Source organism: Pygoscelis adeliae, unplaced genomic scaffold (genome assembly GCF_000699105.1).
Source record: "Pygoscelis adeliae isolate BGI_AS28 unplaced genomic scaffold, ASM69910v1 Scaffold4, whole genome shotgun sequence".
Classification (NCBI taxonomy): Eukaryota; Metazoa; Chordata; class Aves; order Sphenisciformes; family Spheniscidae; genus Pygoscelis; species Pygoscelis adeliae.
The window spans coordinates 13216055-13222919 of NW_008824986.1; the positions used below are offsets into that span (position 1 = coordinate 13216055).

General features: G+C 38.8%; 1 protein-coding gene across 1 annotated transcript in view; it reads left to right on the plus strand.

Moving 5' to 3' along the window:
- Positions 1–6865, plus strand: part of CACUL1 (CDK2-associated, cullin domain 1) — a 147481-nt gene that overhangs the window by 105828 nt on the left and 34788 nt on the right. The window lies entirely within an intron of this gene.

Genomic DNA, 6865 nt, shown 5'->3' on the forward strand with positions numbered 1-6865 from the left:
TGTGTGAGAAAGCAGATGATCATGAAAACTGAAATGGCAGGCAAATGCAATGTCTTATTCTGGACAAGCTGAGCAACTTCTTTGCATAGAAGTGCAACAGTACAATGGCAGGTGGATTGCAGAATCTGCATGTAACCAACATGCCAGAGTAAGCTGTTTCCTACAAGAACCACACATCAACAGCAAAAGCAGTAAAACTGTCAGATACCGAATAGTAAAAGTGGGAGCATCTCAGAGGACTGGTTAGACTTGCTCTTGCATGGTTCTATCCTTATTGGAGTTTGTCGTCTTTCTGCGTGGCATTCACGGCAGAAACTCCCTATATTTTTGTGGTTTTTTTTTTCACTCCCCTGTGTGCTTAGCCCTCGGCTTGCCTGACCAGCTGGCCTCAGCTGAATTCAGCAGAGTGGCGAGCACTCAGGTGTCCTGAGCTGGATGTCCCACGCGCTGCCGCCGGGGCCCTGTGGTCACACAGGGACATGCACACACTCCCTGGTCATCCCTTGCACAACTTCTGCTCTTCCAGACTGCAAGACACTTTTTGTGGCGTTGGTGTTTGCTGCCACGTGCATTCCTGAGGGTCTGCTTCACAGATTTTCACCTCAAAAAAATTAATTTTCAGTGGTGGCAGAGGCATTGTGAAAATGTGGGTGGGCTGATGTATTTTCTGCATGTTAGACATCGGGTGAAAAGCAGTGAACATTGCCTGCTGAGTAATAGTACATTTAGATGAGATGAATTGCTTGTCATCAGACCATCAGCTCTTTGATATGGGGCCTCCTATATCCCAAAACATTTCTAGCTCCCTCTTTACTATGTGAGTAAGAAAAATGATCCTCTCTTCAGGTTGTTTCAGTTATGGAGAGACTCTGAGCAAGGATTGCCTTCCATTCTTGCAATCGATGTCTGACCAGCTTCTCTGCATTAGTAAGGCTGAGCTTTGCCATGTGGAGCTTCCAGTAAATGAGAATTAAATTTCCCTAATTCTTGAGTTAATCAGAATTTTGGATTTTTGTGTGCTTAAAAAAAAAAAAGGGTGGCTGCAGAAAACACGAATGAACATGTTTCCTGTTGTCTTGAGGTCTGTGAAGCCTGTAGTATACAGATGATTTTTCCAAGATGCTTTATTTGGTAACGTTTTATTGGTAATGGACATAGCCCATTATGTTGTGGTTTAAAATAATGACGCTGTTTTTGTGGGTAAGTGCTGAGTCATTCAGATGTATGAGGTAGGGTGGATACACAGGCGTATGCTTTAAATTAAATACATCTCTTTTTAAAATGAATAAAACTATATTTGCATTAGGCACTGGTGTTTCTGGCTTAACTTATGCACTCTGATAAAGTAATTTAAAATCAAGTACTCTGCCCATTACGTATCTCTTCAGCAAAAGACACTGGAAAGTACTTTAAGCATTGACAATAAAAATGCACTGAGGCATTGAGCTGGCCCATGACAAAAGTAGCTTTTTTGTGCAAGTGCAGTGGAATATTTTCATTTAGCTAGAATAATCTCAATAATTCCTTTAGGAAATGACTGAGAGCTGAAAAGCAGTTCTTTGTCATGTTGCACCCCCTTTTTATTTAGAGAAAAGAGAAAAAGGGATCTATTGTTTTCTGTTTGTGTGTGTTTGTTTTTTGTGTTTTTTTTTGTCTTGACCAGAAACAGTTGAAGTCACTAACTGTATGTAATTTTTATGGTCGCTGAAGTTAATAAGTGAGAATCAGTTTTTCTCTGAGTAAATAAACACTGGTTTGCTTGTGTTGTTTCCATTTTAAATCAAACAGAAGTTGTAGAGCTAAAACACCAGAATTTCTTGCTTAAATTCCATCTGTCTAAAAACATTGGATTAAATTTGGAGCCAATAGCTGATAGCGTACTTTGGCTCTTGAACACTTAAAAGGGCTTGGGGTTTTTCTCCTCTATTATGTCTTGAGATATGTATGAATATGCATGTGTGCATTTTTTTTATTATGAACAATATATTTTTTTATAATGAACATGACTGAACTGAGCAGTCACTGGTGTTGGCAGCTAATTTGCATGGCTGCTGTATGGCCCTCAGGACCTGCAGATTTAGGGTCTTCGCTGTGCAATGCCAGAAAGCTTTCCTGCCTCATATTAATCCTTACAACTTCTCAGTCTTCTGTCTTGACAGCTCTCAAACCAGTCAGTGCAGTGTATGAAAATATCTTCTCACCTATTGTTTCCTTGGAAGAATATGCATTGGAGTCAGGTTACTGTAAAAGCCATCCTGCTATTTTGAGGACTGCCAAATCTCTGGGAACTGAGTGCCTTGTATCACATCACTGTCGGTTGCCATCTGTTCTTAAAAATGTCAGCAGTATCTGTTGTGGACAATCTGTTCCTTCCTTGCCTTTTCCTTTCTTCTTTTCTGTCTCATGTTTACCTGCCACTTGTCCCCTGTGATTATATGGAGTTTTGCCATCCAGTGGTGAGGAGCCTGTCACTTCCTGCCCCAACTCTTTCTGAAACATTAATCTGATAGATACAGATGCCTTACTCCAAACTTCAGATTAGTTTCTCAACTTCCTTATTTGTCTTTTAGAAACAGTTGTGTAACTTCCAGTATTTCTCCTGATTACAGGAGTAAAAGCATGAAGCTTAAGTAGCTTGTCACGTTTACTTTGTGAGCTTTGCATATAGTCAAGGTGGTATAAAAATGCATCCAAGTGGTGTTTTGAGGGACTGGTAAAACTGAACTTCTTTCTGTGGGCAGAGTTATGTACTGGGTACCACCTCATAGCAGTTCTTGATATTTATACTTCAAGGTAATTTTACCCCAGATTTTGTAGATATATTTTGCTTTCCTTCCAAGGTACACTGATGATTACATTACCTTTATATGGTGCTATATTGTAATTGAACAGTTATGCCAGTCTGTAAAATAGAATTCTTGACAACATCCTCTGTGGCTGTTTTTTGTGTAAACTTAGTAAATCAGATTGCTAATGAAGCTATGATTGGACTGTAGTAATGTACTTACGGGAGGGCAGGTGATATACACCATCCATGTGAAGAAGCCCATTCTTAATACACTGTATGGGCATTGTCTGACGTGCTAGCTAAATGAGAAATAGCGGGCCTTCTTCACGATTCGTGTCTCATCTCTTCTAGCACAGAAATAACTCAAATTAGGTCTTGTTAATTTGAAATGAGTTGATTCTCTGAAATAATTTCCATAGTTGCATAGAAATGGTTTCCATAGTTTGAAAAGGCTTGTATTCCTGCAGTCATTTTTAATTCCTTGCCATGCTACACTGGGTGCTGCAGACGCTGATAAAATGACAGAAAGATATAAGTAAATACAGCATAAATGAATATGTATTTACTAGATGGAAAAGGTTCTAAAGATTTCTTACTATTAAACAGAGTTTTGATGGTCCTTAGATAGAATGTCTTCTTTATTTTACAAATACGTAGAATGGAAATGGAAACATGGCCTATATCTGCTACCCTGCTCCAAGACAATTATACGAGAGTATGTCACGATGCTGAACAGCTTGGAGTGCAGACTTGAATAGGAAGACACAGTCAGTCTTTGAATGAATTGTACTTTGGCCTGATGTCTGTTTTTTGTAAAAAGTTTTAATAGTACCGTTGTCTAGTGAGGTAGGCCTGGGCATCACATAAATTGTCTGCAAGGCAAAGTAAACAAATTACATTTTCTTGAGAAAGAACAAAAACTGGTTTAAAAGATTCAGACCACTTACATGAATAGCAGGTTAATTTGTGTAGTCATAGTCATTCTCCCTTTTCACTTGGCAGGCGTGGGAGAGATGCTGCAGCATGTATGCTGGCATTTTGGCAGTGAGCATGTTCCCAGGAAAATGGAACTGCCCATTCAACATAGGAATGTAAGCTTTACTGAATATATTGCTGATTGTGCCAGACGACTATTCATAAACAGATTAACTTTTGTTCCTCAAGCAAAGAACTGTTGTCACTGTTTCTTTCTTGTGAGCCATTTCTGAGTTGTCTTGAGCCAGCAGCATGTCTTCCGGTTTCATTCATATGTTCAGTCAAAGAACGATATTCAAACCGGTTCTCAAACTGAAAAAACCCACATCTTTTTCATGTATGCAGTTTCTTGCCCACAAGTTCATTGAAATGCCTGGATATTAGATTTCAAATAAGGGAAGGGTAATTTAGTATACTGGGTCTTCAATTGTTTTGTTTGTTGATGTCTGTCTCACATGTCATCCTTTCTCAAATGTGTTTTCTTGTTACTTCTTACTTCTCTTCGTGCTGAGATGTCCACTATAGTGTGTGAGGAGATTAAATGATGTCCTTAACATCAGCTTTTAACAGGAGCCGTAGTATTTTATGCTAAGAAGTAGTCGACTCAAAACCAAGCTGAAGATGTTAAGCACATGCAACTGCATCACAATTTGAGAAACCTGACCAAACGTTCAGTGCTCCCGTGGACAGACGCGCTATATAGTTGCTACCGGAAAACTGTTCTGAACCCTGTGGATGGTAGATGAGAGCAAATGTAGGAGAGGATTTAAGCTGTCTCACCATATAGTGTCTTAAAAAAAACCCCAACAACCAACCAATCAAACAAAAAACCCCTGAATTGGCAGTTTGGTAGGGTTCAGGGTGGGGAGTGAAGGAACGAAGGATCCTCTTCCTTCCTGGAAAACCTTAGGCTAGCAGTATATTTTTCTTTCTTTGAATAGCTTCTGTAATACATCCCTCAGGTAAGATAGGAGTGGTTTTTAAAGACTTAATATTTTCTGGGGGGTTGTAAGAAGTAAATGTCATGCTTAATTCCACCCCTCCCCTGTAATTAAAATAGCTGAATGTACGTGTTATCTTTTCTGGACTAAGACCAAGAATGAAAAATGTCAGCCTAAGCAGTTTCTTTATTTTTTTTATCATAGCTATAGCTGTATAAATATAGATTTTTAAATGCAAGTTCTACTCTAATGATGGCCATTTAATAGAAAATTCTTAGCAACATCTGTTTACTCATTAATTTGGTACCACACACTGCTTTTTAGTTTATAAAATTCATGTAGTTTATATAAAGCTAGTCCCACTTCAGTTACTGTCTTATTAATGTGAATGTAGAGATGTGGAGAAAGTTCCTATGCTCAAACAAGTAATTGATTTCAGTCTAGCAGTTTTGACCAGCCATACAGTAACACCCTAATGAACAGAAAACGGATGGTTCTGTTTTCCCCACACAGATTACGATAATTCATAGATGAGCTATGAAAATACTGTTATTGATTTCTCTTTGGCTTGGGTTTTTTGTTAGTTTACAAGTCGAGCAATAATTGAGGAGAGGTTTTTTGTCGTGGTTTTGTTTTTTGTTTTTTTTGTTGTTTTTTTAAACAAGCAGAGTCAGGTAGTATGTGCTTTCCTGTTAGTTTCTTGACTGTTGAGGCTTGACATGAAACACTATCAGTAGAATAAAATTGAAAGGTAACATCTCATGATAAAGGAGTTAACACCATGATTTTGCATTCCAGAGATTAAGACCAAGGCCTGATATTTGCCTGACACTAGTGAGTGCTTCCCCTGAAGCTGTCAGGACTTTTCTTAGCTTTTTTGTCTTTATCTAGAGCAGTTGTTTTCCACTTGATTGCAAGGTGGTGGTGGTGGTCAACAGGTATCCTTCCGTTAAAGGACTCTTGAGGTTTTTCTCACGAGACAGCTGGGTGTGCAGTTGTTCCCTCTTAAAACATCTCTCTTAATGTGACATAGGCTTTGTGAGGTGAGCTAGCAGAGTTTTCATCTTCAGTGGAGGAAAAGGAAACCAGTCCTTAATGTTCCCTGTAAAAAGGGTGGGAGACTGGCTATATACCATTGCCTGCAGTCTGTTCGTGGGATTAAACTACATACTGTCAGGACAACTTCTGTCTCTTTTTTTTAATGAAAAGTGCAAACTGTCAGTGAGAGAAGAGTGGTGCCCTGTGTCAGGCTATGGTCTCTTTTTGTCTGACATGTTCTTTGAAGTAGAATTTTCCTTTTTCTTTTATCTTAGAAGCTTTACACCAAGTCTTTACAAATCAGAGAGTATAACCATATTGAAAGTTAAGGAAAAAAAACTTTTACAAATTAATACATACTGCTTAGAAATGCAGATTTCATTGCATGTTATTTGCAACAAATTATATATGTAACTATATATGAAAGGGAGTCCTTGGAGTTCATAGCCACTTTTAAACATTGTTGGCATTTTGAACTAAAATTTTTTTGGCCACCCCTGAGAACTGCATCTGCAATAAGATTAAAAACTTATGATCAAAATGAGGAATAACCATATATAACTTTTGGCAACAGCATATGGAATAACACTCTTTATCCCTTTGCCAGTTTTACTTTCCTTTCTGAAACGTTTGCTCTGTATCAGTGTTTGCTGTGAAAATTACCCACGTGTCCATTAAGTATATTAAGGAGGGAGGCAAAAGAAGCTAAAGGAAAAAAAACTTTTACAAATTTAGAATACTTAATAGAGCAAAAAGTCAACATAAATTCTAACTGTTCTCTTAGGGCCCCTGGTGAATGTCCATACAAAGGTTGAAAAATCTGCTTCGTAAAGATAAGAGCTTTAAGTTCCGATAAGGTGGTCGAGGTACAGCTAGCCTTGAGCGTTTCTCACGCCACAGATGCTTTGGCTTTAGAAAAATCTTTGCGCTTGTTTTCTTGCAAGATCCCAGTCACTGCTGCGTTCTCCATCCTCTTCTGGCTTGGCACCGTCAGAGAGGAAAATGGTGCAAGGGAAGAGAAGTTTTGCTTCTCGTTAGCAAGCAGCACTTTGTCCTTGGGTGTGTATAGGCGTGTATATGTATGTGAACAGGAGAAACTCAGGCAGCTACCCACCCCCTCCTC